This window comes from Lithobates pipiens, unplaced genomic scaffold (assembly GCF_037356315.1).
Source record: "Lithobates pipiens isolate NorthernLeopardFrog02 unplaced genomic scaffold, aLitPip1_a1.2 Scaffold_8, whole genome shotgun sequence".
Lineage (NCBI taxonomy): Eukaryota > Metazoa > Chordata > Amphibia > Anura > Ranidae > Lithobates > Lithobates pipiens.
In genome coordinates, this window is record NW_027507903.1 from 535924643 (window position 1) to 535938399 (window position 13757).

Consider the following 13757-nt stretch of genomic DNA (forward strand, 5'->3'; position numbering starts at 1 on the left):
TGATCAAAGTGGAACTTTAGTCAGAAAATTAAATCCTGCCAGATCGGGTCAGGCTGATCCCTTTTGTAGGTATAGCTATGTAAACAGTAAAACATCACCCTACTCTGCACATGCTCAGTTGCTCTCTATTTTTAGGTTCTGACAAATTTGTAGAGACCAATCTGCTGACAACCTTAAAGTGGAATTAAACCCTCCTATCCTGTACAGCCAAGGAAGCTGCTCCTGCTTGATCTGCAACTGCCATGGTCTTGCACATGTGATCAGTTATGACACCAGCCGCCTGATGGTTTGACAGTTCGGTTGAGAACACAAGCTACGGGCGGCACAGTGGTGTAGTGGTTAGCACTCTCACCTAGCAGTAAGAAGGGTCACCGATTCAAATCCCAACCACGACACTACCTGTCTGGAGTTTGCATGTTCTCCCTGTGCCTGCATGGGTTTCCTCTGGGTACTCCGGTTTCCTCCCACAATCCAAAGACATGCTGGTAGGTTAATTGGCTTCTGTCTAAAATTGGCCCTAGTATACAATTAGGGATCTTGGATTGTGGGCTCCTTGAGGGTAGGGTGCAATGTACAGGGATAGGGACAATTGTAGACACTCACTCAGGTTGAACTGGATGGACTGGTGTCTTTATTCAACCTTACTAACTATGTAATGTGACAGTTCAATCCCAGCATTCCAGGAATGTAACTTTTTTTTTTTTAAATCGATGAGTTTAGTTCTCCTTTATGATTTACTGCTGCTCAGGGGCTCAGCAAAATTGCAGCCTCCAACAAGAAGAAAGAGGAGCAATGCTGGAGGCAATTTACAGCACACACTCATTTTGGCAGCATAATTATTAATGTGGAATGTATATTTCTTGCTAAGGAACATTATTTTTTATCAAGTTGTTATGAGTACAATTCTGTTTTAAGTGTTGGTGTGAATGGGTCCTTAATGATTGTATGGTTGTCTTATTTGGCGTTTTTATATTTGCATGCTCATTGGAAATGCATTTGTCATTCTGCAAGTGGTTCCCTTTAAAACGAGTTATGCAAAAAGCTGACTTTGCACAAAGCGACCTTGAAATCTTGGCCCTAAGCCTTGAGACGTTTGTATTACGCAGTCTCAGGGTGAGACCCGGACATTCTCCGGGTATGTGCACATGGCATGCTGCCGACACTTTTACCTTTGCAGCTCTTTATACAAATGACAGGCTTCACCGTCTCGGCAAACACCGCTCATTGTATTTGTGTGCAATCTTGTGACGATTGTTTGTATTTCGCTGCCTACACATCACAATACCACACTCAACCTTGTGTGACATTGCTCTAACAAAGCTCTATGGATTTTTCTGCTCTGTAATGTAAACAGAATTGTTCTGCAGCTGTTCTTATCTATGGGACATTTCCGAAGTCATCACTAAACCAGCCGTCAGACCTGTGCCTGCTGTCACAATGCTAAAACTAAAGCCTTGTACACACTGGGTCTTTTCATTCAATCCAGTGGAGCCGCTGTACTAACAATCCGATATTAGTACAGCTGTTCTATTGTGTTCTGACAGGGGATGGGAGACGGTCGGCAGACCTTTTTCGATCATGCCCCTTCAACAGAAGCTGGCCAAATGGCCAAATGTTGGGGCTTTAGAATATTTTACCCTTAATCAGTTATACACTCTTTACACACTTTATTTAGGTACACCTATTGAATTTCTTGTTAACACAAATTGTTAAATCAGCCAATCACATGGCAGCAACTCAATGCATTTAGGCATCTAGACATGGTGAAGACGACTTGAAAAAGTTCAAACCGAGCATCAGCATGGGGAAGAAAGGGGATTTAAGCGTCTTTGAATGTGACATGGTTCTTGGTGCCAGACGGGCTGGTCTGAGTTTTTCAAACACTGCTGATCTACTGGGATTTTCATGCACAACCATCTCTCGGGTTTACAGAGAATGGTCTGAAAAAGAGAAAATATCCAGTGAGTGGCAATTGTGTGGAGGAAAATGTCTTGTTGATGTCAGAGGAGAATGGGCAGACTGGTTGGAAATGATGGAAAGACAAAGTAACTCAAATAAGCACTCGTTACACCCAAGGTATGCAGAATACCTTCTCTGAACGCACAACACCTTGAAGCAGATGGGCTACAGCAGCCACTCCTATCATCTAAGAACAGGAAACTGAGGATACAATTCGCACAGGCTCGCCAAAATTGGACACTAGAAGATTGGAAAAACGTTGCCTGGTCTTGATTTCAGCTGCGACATTCAGATGGTCAGGTCAGAATGTTTTGTATCAATGGTCCAGGCTGGTGATTTAATGGTGTGGGAGACATTTTCTTCGTACACTTTGGGCCCCTTAGTATCAATTGAGCATTGTTTAAACATGATGACCTACCTGAGTATTGTTGCTGACCACGTCCATCCCTTTATGACTACAGTGTACCCATCTTCTGATGGCTCCTTCCAGCAGGATAATGCACCATGTCACAAAGCACAAATCATCTCACCACTGGTTTCTTGAACATGACAATGAGGTCACTGTACTCCAATGGCCACTGTCACCTAACATTCGGCTACTCATCACAATTTTCTACCCGCTGGGGGGGGGGGGGGGGGGAGTGCGCACGCCACCATGTGCGTTCCAACACAGGGCCCATCGTGGGCTCGCTCCACTCGCCACGCTTCAGGCACAGGCCTCGCTCCACACGCCACGCTTCGGGCACAGGCCTCGCTCCACACGCCACGCTTCGGGCACAGGCCTCGCTCCACACGCCACGCTTCGGGCACAGGCCTCGCTCCACACGCCACGCTTCGGGCACAGGCCTCGCTCCACACGCCACGCTTCGGGCACAGGCCTCGCGCCACACTTCGGGCACAGGCCTCGCTCACACGCCACGCTTCGGGCACAGGCCTCGCTCACACGCCACGCTTCGGGCACAGGCCTCGCTCACACGCCACGCTTCGGGCACAGGCCTCGCTCACACGCCACGCTTCGGGCACAGGCCTCGCTCACACGCCACGCTTCGGGCACAGGCCTCGCTCACACGCCACGCTTCGGGCACAGGCCTCGCTCACACGCCACGCTTTGGGCACAGGCCTCGCTTCGCTCAGCATTATTATAATTTAACTCTATGTCCACTTGGATGGTGGGGCTTGAACCTGGACTCAGGAGTGGAACGCATATGGCGGTGTCACGCATGCGCAGTCCAGCAGGTAGCCAAATGTGATGGGTCGCCGTATGTGATGAAACAGTTACCAAATCTCAATCCAGTAGAGCACCTTTGGGATGTTGTGACAAATCTGCAGCAACTGCGTGATGCTATCGTGTCACTATGGACCAAAATCTCTGAGTAATGTTCCCAACACCTTGTTGAATCTATACCACGAAGATTTAAAGCAGGTCTGAAGGCAAAAGGGGGTCCAACCCGGTACTAGCAAGGTGTACCTAATAAAGTGTCCGGAGAGTGTATACACAGTGTTTGAGGGCTTAGGTAGGAGGGAAGATTAGCATGCTGTAGGAACCTTCTCTTTTATTCTCTTTTTGTATGCGGTTTTCTATTTAATACATTTATATGAGGTAGTAGCCTTTGGGTGGTATATCATTTTTTTCTTATTCCTCATTTATACAGTATACATGGTTTCCCTTTTCAAGCCCTGATGAAGCCCTGAAACACGTCGGCTCCCCATTTTGATCTGATCCCATACCTGAAAACAAAATTGTATCTGGACTATTAACCCGTTTTGTGGCACGACAACACTACCAATAGGACAACCCTATGGTCCAGCACGATCTATCCACTTTCCCAAGGATGAAGCCTTCACTTGACATACTTTACTATCATTTAATGTACTGCTTTCAGCCTAGTTAAAGAAAAAGTCAGTATACTGTAAATCTGCTTCAACAGGCCATCTGAAGGAATTTATAAATTGGATTTCTGCGGCTCAGGATTAGATGGCAGGTAAAACAGTTCTCATATAGGCAATTCATCCATGTATCTGTTTGCCATGCAATGTTAACATGGCGGGGCCCTGCTGGTCCTTTGCATCACCGCAGATCCTTGTGCCCTCAGAACACCCATGACTGGTGCTGTTTGATCTGCCCTGCGTTCCCTGACTAGCAGCTGTGCACAGCATGTGCAATACAGAGGCCATTCCCAGAAGTATAAAGTCCGAGCAGAAAAAGTCAACACACTGCAAGCATGTGATATAAATGTCAACATGAAAGTGAAATATACTAACTCCTGACAAGACGTGCTGGCATGTACAGAAACACGTAGGTGAGAACAAAAACGGTGCATGAATGTATACCAGATGCTGAAAAGCTATATAAAAAAGGTATAAAAAAGGACACAAATGTGAAATTCCATATGGTATATCCAGGGTGAATTCCATGTCACCGGCACTTATAGCTGCTTCTCAAGAGACTGAAGAAAATCTCAAGTTAATACAAAAAGGGCGCTGTTCTAAGTGTAGCACAGAGACACTTTTATTAAATGGCAACTCACATAATCATGAGTAAAGAGCGCTTGTCATGAGCCATTCACATCTATGAATTCTGGAGCCACCAGGCTTCTTTCTCAAGCCCCTAGAGAGGCTTCAGAAAAGAGCCTCGTGGCTCTGAAATGCGTAGCCATGGCGTTTATCCTCATCCCTCAAGGCTGTTTGCACTTCACACTCTTCCCATACATCTAGGAATAGACCAGACCCGGCCTGCAGCAGTGCCAAACACTCCCAGCCTGAATTAATGCACTTACCCTAAAGTACACAAAACTACTGATGGGGATGGCCCATGACAAGCCAGTTGTTCTATTACTTAATATGCATGTCTCTATGCTACACTTAGAACAGCGCCCTCCATTTCCTTTTTGTGAGATAAATGAATGATATGTAAGAAAATTGAGTGAAGTCATTGTGGCCTGGCCATTCAAGGGAAGACCAGGTGAAGATGGAAGCAATGGCAGAGGTGACAGCGCAGTGCTGGAGGGCTTCATTTCACAGGGAAGTCTGCCATAATGTGCTAATATACAGTGCATAGTAGCTTATCATTGCATCAATCAGATGGGGCCCATTGAAGCAAAATAAAAATTTGCATTAAATACCACTTTAAAAACAGGCAGCTAAGCTGTATTTTTACTGCCCCTCTCAACCACCATACTTAAGCTGAAAAGGCAGCTGGACATGGTTGTAGACCTGTGGCGGCTGTGAAGAATTGCACCCCTTTCCCTGCTGCAATTTGGTGGGCATTACTGCTACCCATTCAAGTGAATATCGTAGTACCGCAACCACGTCTATTACACACATTTGCCACACAGTGGTGTGGGCTTTTAAGAGTTGAAACAGGTGGAGAGGAGGCAAGAGAACCCATGCTTCTGCCAAACACCCTTTGAAAAGCAATCCACCAAGGATCAGTCTTCAGAGAGCAACGCTAAAGTAAACAAGCCCTAAGGCTGGGTTCACACATATGCGATGCCAGACATGTCTGTCCGATGCGAATCCAGCCATACAGTTTGCATGGCTGAAATTTTGCAGGACCCTTATTTTGGTCTGCACTGACATCGAGTTGCATGGATGTTCACATACATGCGATCCGATTTCACAGTTCGCACTGTGTTCTGCAAACTGATTTGGGGGTGTTGATAACTTTCCATTGACACCCACAGTGGTACGCAGAGAGCAGTGCGAACTGCCTGCTAGTTAGATGCGATGCGGGAACCCGTACAGGAATCGCGCTGGTTTCCGCATAATATATGTGTGAACCCAGCCTAAGACCGCCAAATCAAAGTGTGCGCACACCAATACGTGTACTAGATCCTTTCATCTGTCCCATGAGCACTCTAGGCCTCCACAACCCAAGGAACTAGGAAATGCCAATCTTGTATGTTCCACTGGGTTCTGAAAGGCAGTTTTAATGTCCCATTGGGACCTCTGGAATTGATGGGTCAGCATTTATGTTTTGCTAAACATGGCAAAACTTGCAACACAAAGTGGTGTGTGTGTTATGTGGGGCGTTGCATTATCCGGAGCACAGTGTGTGTTATGTGGGGTGGTGTGTTATCCTGAGCACGGTGTGTGTTATGTGGGGTGGTGTGTTATCCTGAGCACGGTGTGTGTTATGTGGGGTGGTGTGTTATCCTGAGCACAGTGTGTGTTATGTGGGGTGGTGTGTTATGTGGGATGGCGCAGTGCGTTATCCTGAGCACGGTGTGTGTTATGTGAGATGGTGCCGTGCGTTATACTGAACACGGTGTGTTTTATGTGGGGCGGTGTGTTATCCTGAGCACAGTGTGTGTTATGTGGGGTGGTGTGTTATCCTGAGCACAGTGTGTGTTATGTGGGGTGGTGTGTTATCCTGAGCACAGTGTGTGTTATGTGGGATGGCGCAGTGCGTTATCCTGAGCATGGTGTGTGTTATGTGGGATGGCGCGGTGCGTTATACTGAGCACAGTGTGTGTTATGTGGGATGGCGCAGTGCGTTATACTGAGCACAGTGTGTGTTATGTGGGATGGCGCAGTGCGTTATACTGAGCACAGTGTGTGTTATGTGGGATGGCGCAGTGCGTTATACTGAGCACAGTGTGTGTTATGTGGGATGGCGCGGTGCGTTATACTGAGCACAGTGTGTGTTATGTGGGATGGCGCGGTGCGTTATACTGAGCACAGTGTGTGTTATGTGGGATGGCGCGGTGCGTTATACTGAGCACAGTGTGTGTTATGTGGGATGGCGCGGTGCGTTATCCTGAGCATGGTGTGTGTTATGTGGGATGGCGCGGTGCGTTATACTGAGCACAGTGTGTGTTATGTGGGATGGCGCAGTGCGTTATACTGAGCATGGTGTGTGTTATGTGGGATGGCGCGGTGCGTTATACTGAGCACAGTGTGTGTTATGTGGGATGGCGCAGTGCGTTATACTGAGCACAGTGTGTGTTATGTGGGATGGCGCAGTGCGTTATACTGAGCACAGTGTGTGTTATGTGGGATGGCGCGGTGCGTTATACTGAGCACAGTGTGTGTTATGTGGGATGGCGCGGTGCGTTATACTGAGCACAGTGTGTGTTATGTGGGATGGCGCGGTGCGTTATACTGAGCACAGTGTGTGTTATGTGGGATGGCGCGGTGCGTTATCCTGAGCATGGTGTGTGTTATGTGGGATGGCGCGGTGCGTTATACTGAGCACAGTGTGTGTTATGTGGGATGGCGCAGTGCGTTATACTGAGCATGGTGTGTGTTATGTGGGATGGCGCGGTGCGTTATACTGAGCACAGTGTGTGTTATGTGGGATGGCGCAGTGCGTTATACTGAGCACAGTGTGTGTTATGTGGGATGGCGCAGTGCGTTATACTGAGCACGGTGTGTGTTATGTGGGATGGCGCAGTGCGTTATACTGAGCACGGTGTGTGTTATGTGGGATGGCGCAGTGCGTTATACTGAGCACGGTGTGTGTTATGTGGGATGGCGCAGTGCGTTATACTGAGCACAGTGTGTGTTATGTGGGATGGCGCAGTGCGTTATACTGAGCACGGTGTTTGTTATGTGGGATGGCGCAGTGCGTTATACTGAGCACAGTGTGTGTTATGTGGGATGGCGCAGTGCGTTATACTGAGCACAGTGTGTGTTATGTGGGATGGCGCAGTGCGTTATACTGAGCACAGTGTGTGTTATGTGGGATGGCGCAGTGCGTTATACTGAGCACAGTGTGTGTTATGTGGGATGGTGCAGTGCGTTATACTGAGCACAGTGTGTGTTACGTGGGATGGCGCAGTGCGTTATACTGAGCACAGTGTGTGTTATGTGGGATGGCGCAGTGCGTTATACTGAGCACGGTGTGTGTTACGTGGGATGGCGCAGTGCGTTATACTGAGCACAGTGTGTGTTACGTGGGATGGCGCAGTGCGTTATACTGAGCACAGTGTGTGTTATGTGGGATGGCGCAGTGCGTTATACTGAGCACGGTGTGTGTTACGTGGGATGGCGCAGTGCGTTATACTGAGCACGGTGTGTGTTACGTGGGATGGCGCAGTGCGTTATACTGAACACAGTGTGTGTTATGTGGGATGGCGCAGTGCGTGGTCACAAAGCAAAGCACTGATTACTTTGTTATAAATGATTTTTAAGCAGCACAAAGCACGGCACATGTATGGTGGGAACTAAACACATAGAGGACAATTGTGTTGTAAGTGTCCTTGCCTCAGGCCTGTGTTGATCAATGCACCCCGTATGAATGAAGTCTAACCTGAATGGTACACGTCTACAACACGTCATAGCAACACAGCTCCAACACACGTGTATTGCAATACACCACAATGCAGAAACAATTGCATGCCCATTTTGTGGTTGGGTGAATGAGCTTTCTTAAAGGGTAACTCCACTTTTGTGGGAAAAATAAATAAACTATCAAAAAAATAAAAATAAAAAAAACACTTATACAATTACTACACAGGTCACGTTATAATCGACTGTTCTTAGAATGACTTTCTTTTTCAATCTTAAGTGCTGTCATGTTCTGTATAATTCAATGGAATATGCCAACCTGAAAACATTCCGTACACTGCTGGTGTACACAACTTCCCCAGAAACGTCAGATTTTAGCATCCTCTGCAGCAAACACGTCATTTTTGGTGAGATACTCCCAAAGGGTTAGAGGGATGCAGACCATGCCACTTTCCTCATTAGGACCCTGCAAGTAGGAATGCACCAATACCAGAAGACTGAGTACGAGTACCAAATCTTTTTTTTTCTTAAGTACTTGCCGATACCAATTACCGATACCAATTTTGCTCTTGGGTGCACCTCTGGTTCACAACAGTGTGGCTTTAAAAAAAAAAAAAAAAAAAAAAAATCACACAACTTCCACATGATTTCAAATCCGCAGATCAGTGCGATTTGGACCTCTGATCTTATTGCGGCTTGCAAATTAATTTAACAGAAGTCAATGTGAGTCGCATTAAAAAAAAAAAGTAGAACAGGAACCTGATTCAGAATCGCAATGATTTGAACGGTTCCACTGCCAGCACTGGGGTGTGACTTGTCATGTGACTTGTCATGTGACTTTGAACTGTCCAATCGCACTGGGGTGAACCAGGGCTTACAGTCTGCAGACTTGATGGTATCGCTTTTAGTGTGAGAGCATTTGCATGAGTACAAGTACTGGTGCAAATGCTTAGAATCGGCACCAATACCAGTATCAGTGCAATTCTAACTGCTAGTGCATCGGCTGATAGAAGAAAAAGTCGCTCCCATTTAGATTCATTCTAAAGAAACAGGTAGGAATCTGCAATGGACATACAGGGCCTTGAAAAAGTATTCATACCCCTTGACATTTTCCACATTTGTCATGTTACAACCAAAAACATAAATGTATTTTATGTGATGGCCCAACACAAAGTGGCACATAATTATGAAGTGGAAGGAAAATTATAAATGGTTTTCAAATTATTTACAAAGAAATATCTGAAAAGTGTGGCGTGCATTTGTATTCAGCCTCCTTTGCTCCGCTAACCCTAACTAAAATCTAGTGGAACCAATTGCCTTCAGAAGTCACCTAATTAGTAAATAGAGTCCACCTGTGTGTAATTTAATCTCAGTATAAATACAGCTGTTCTGTGAAGACCTCAGAGGTTTGTTAGAGAACCTTAGTGAACAAACAGCATCACAAAGGCCAAGGAACACACCAGACAGGTCAGGGATAAAGATGTGGAGAAGTTTAATGCAAGGTTTGGTTATAAAAAAATATCACAAGCTTTGAACATCTCATGGAGCACTGTTCAATCCATCATCCGAAAATGGAAAGATTATGGCATAACTGCAAACCTACCAAGACATGACCGTCCACCTAAACTGACAGGCTGGGCAAGGAGAGCATTAATCAGAGAAACAGCCAAGAGGCCCATGGGAACTCTGGAGGAGCTGCAGAGATCCACAGCTCAGGTGGCAGAATCTGTCCACAAGATAACTATTAGTTGTGCACTCCACAAATCTGCCCTTTCGGCTGGGTTCACACTGCTGCGATGCGGGAATGTTGCGAATGCACTGCGGGTTCCCGCATCGCATGCCTCCCGGCGGCAGTTCCCGCTGCCCTATGCGAACTTCTGGGAGTGTCAATTAAAAGTTAATGACACCTCCAAATCAGTTCGCATATCGCAGTGCGATCTGCAAACTCGTACAGGAATCGGATCGCATGGTGTGAACACCCATGCGATCCGATTCTGCTGCGGACCAAAAAAAAGGGTCCTGTGCGAGTTTGGACCGAATGCGATGCGAATTCAGCCAAACCATCTGTATGACTGAAATCACATCACACAGAGATTGCATGTGATTTGCACTGCAGTGCGAATCACAGCCGATCTCGGACATCACAGCAGTGTGAATCAAGCCTTATGGAAGAGTGGCAAGAAGAAAGCCATTGCTGAAAGAAAGCCATAGCAAGTCCCTTTTGCAGTTTGAAAGAAGCCATGTGGGGGACACAGCAAATATTTGGAAGAAGGTGATCTGGTCAGATGAGACCAAAATTGTACTTTTTGGCCTAAAAGCAAAACGCTACGTTGGTGGAAAACTAACACTGCACATCACCCTGAACACACCATCCCCACTGTGAAACATGGTGGTGGCAGCATCATGTTGTGGGGATGCTTTTCTTCAGCAGGGACAGGGAATCTTTCAGAATCTTAGAAGAAAACCTGTAATGCCGCGTACACATGACTGGACTTTGACGGACTAGGTCCGAAGGAACGAATCCGCCGGACAATTTGATCGTGTGTGGGCTTCATCGGACCTTTGCTGTCTAAAAATTAGACGTACTTTAGATTTAAAACATGTTTCAAATCTTTCCAACGGACTCGAGTCCGATTGAAAGATCCTTTCATCTGTATGCTAGTGCAACGGACAAAAACTAGGGCAGCTATTGGCTATGAACTTCCTTATTCTAGTCCGATCATACGTCATCACGATCAAATCCATCTGACTTTGGCCAAGTCCATTCATTAAGTCCGTCAGACATAGAATGCATTAAAGCGGAGGTCCACCCTAATGTGGACCTTCCGCAAATTGGCACCTTTCAGGGGGGAGGGGAGTGCAGGTACCTGTACAGTACAGGTATCTGCACCCACTTCCGGCATAGATATCTGCGGAAAGGGGCGTAGATTCTGCAGAATCTATGCCCCTTTCTGAAAGTCCCCCGCTGCCTGCTGGGAAACACACGGATCCTAGAGACAGCGGGGACCATCCTTATTGCGCAGCGCGACGCGCAAAAAAAAAAAAAAAAACGCGGAACTCTCGGCGGACTCCCGCTTTAAGGTGAAAAACCTTGAGAGTTTACAACCCCTTGACATTACACTCTGCTGAGCTTAGTGAGCAGAGGTCTGAGAGCCGATTGGAGGGACAGGACACACCCTCCCTCCACACAGGAACCGAGCTGAGGCTGTCAATCAACTGGAGCTCCCATCCCTGTCACCATTCTTCTCTTGGTGTCAGGAAAATTCTTCATAAGTGACTCCTGATGATAGCAGAGAAATGAGGCAGCAGACAAAAATGACACTTAGGGGGGTTATTTACTAAAATTGGAGAGTGCAAATTCTGGTGCACAGAAACCAATCAGCTTCCAGGATTTTTGTTAAAATTAAAAGTATAACTTCTTTTTAGTTTTAAACATAGTAGAGAGGGAATAGAACGTTTGTCAGTTTTTATTACTGTCTGTAGCCCCCATTAGGGAGATTCACTCGCTCTAATTGTCCTTTTTACCATGATCATTGAAAGTAAAAGAAAACCCCAAATTTTGTGTTGTCCTCAGAAAAATAATAGAGGGGAAATCGTCCAATGGGGACACTAGTTCTGGTGAGCTGGGGGTCCCCAAAGAATTCTATTAAGTCTCAGAGATTTCCTCTCACTTCCTGTTTGGCTATGGGACAGGAAGTGAAGGGAAATCTCCCCAATGGGACACAAATGGCAAAAAAAAAAATCTGACAGTTTATAACCCTCCCTTACTCAATCCAAAATTAAAAACAAAAAAAAAAAAAACATTTTGCCCTTAGTTCTACTTTAACTGAACAAACTGAAGTTAGGAGCTGATTGGTTGCTATGCACAGCTGCACCAGTTTTAGGAAATCTCCCCCTTAGTGCCGTGTACACTATGTTTGTTCAGATTTCATGTCTGAGGTTTACAACAACTCTAAAAGGTCCAACCGTCTTTCATCTCCTCCCAACCATCCACAATGGTGGCCATCAGATCATTCCACCGATATCTAATATACCCCATACACCCTTCAATAATTGATCGATCTCTTCTGATGATTGGCGACATTCCATCTGATCAATACACCACACACAGGGAAGTGGACTTTGGTCAATAGTCGGGATATGGTTGTAATTTATGATTTGTTCCCACCTTGTCATCTCAGAATCTGATTGGTTGAAATACATTTGCATTCATGAACAAAGGATGTCAGAGCTGCCGATTGATCGTTCTCCCCCCCGTCGGATCGATCACTCTCCGCCCCAGCGGTTCGATCACTCTCCGCCCCAGTCAATCGATCGATTATTCTCCGCCCCGGCCGATCAACTCAGTTTGACTGAATCCGAGCTAAATCGAGTCCAAATTGATTGGAAGGGGGGATACGGCTGATTATTTTCAGATTTAATAGTTTTGATGGAACTGCACATCAATCATATAATAAAATGAGGAGTGCCCACCACAGACCCCGGAGAAGTGACACCGGAGGACACATCACACCAATATACAATCCGTGTCACCAGGAGAGAGGAATGATCGGCAGGTGTCCATACAGCTCACCTACCTCATACCAGGCCGATCACCGAGCGATGACAGGCCGGGGAGGGTGCCCGGTGCTCACCCTCCATGCCGTCTATGGGTCTCTATTATCACAGCACTGAGGGAAAGTTATCTTCCCTTCACCAGGAACACCGATCACCATCCAATCCTCTCCTCCAGACAGGACTCCGCCATATACCGAGGGGGGACACACAGTGTAGGTAGGTACAAAGACACAGAGGAACACTCACCGCCGCCAGCCGCCCGCTCCGTTCAGTGCTCGCAGTGTGCCCGGGTGGGGGCGCTGTGCCCCGGATCCCCCCTCCTGTACTATGCCAGCCCTCCTCCTCCCCCTCCCGGCCATAGAGAGTCACTACACCGGAAATACTGCACACAGCCCGGCTCACATGTAACACACCCGAATGTGTACTGTCTGTGTGCTACTGAATGTCCCGGGACATTACCGGGCACAGCCTGGGTGTTCACTTACCTTTTACCCCCCCATATACAGCACTGTACCCTCACCCACTACTTTACCACCCTCTGTCTGCTTATGTGCACTACAACCTCCCCTTCTAATCCTACACCACAGTCCTACCGACCCGACCCCTAGCTTTTGTCTTCAATGAGGCTCCCCCTCCTTTCCTGCCCCCCTCTCTACAATCCCCTCCTTTCCTGCCCCCTCTCTACAATCCCCTCCTTTTCTGCCCCCCCCCCCTACAACCCCCTTCTTTCCTGCCCCCCCCTACAACCCCCTCCTTTCCTGCCCCCCCCTACAACCCCCTCCTTTCCTGCCCACCTCTCCTCTCTACAATCCCCTCCTTTCCTGACCCCCCAAAACCCCCTCCTTTCCTGCCCCCTCTCTACAAACCCTTCATTTCCTGCCCCCCCCTATCTACAAGCCCCTACTTTCCCACCCCCCTCTCTACAACCCCCTACTTTCCCACCCCCTTTCTACAACCCCCTCCTTTCCCGCCCCCCTATCTACAACCCCCTACTTTCCCGCCCCCTTTCT

General features: G+C 47.2%; 1 protein-coding gene across 3 annotated transcripts in view; it reads right to left on the reverse strand.

Moving 5' to 3' along the window:
• Positions 1 to 13094, reverse strand: part of PSD4 (pleckstrin and Sec7 domain containing 4) — a 135197-nt gene extending 122103 nt beyond the window's left edge. The window contains exon 1 of one of the 3 annotated variants that reach the window (XM_077469586.1): positions 12994 to 13094. The gene's annotated coding sequence lies outside the window, so the exon portion shown is untranslated. Of the gene's footprint in view, positions 1 to 12767; positions 12941 to 12993 lie in introns of those variants that run through there. The other 2 variants (XM_077469585.1, XM_077469588.1) reach the window with 2 other exon arrangements.
• Between the last annotated feature and the right edge of the window lie 663 nt (positions 13095 to 13757).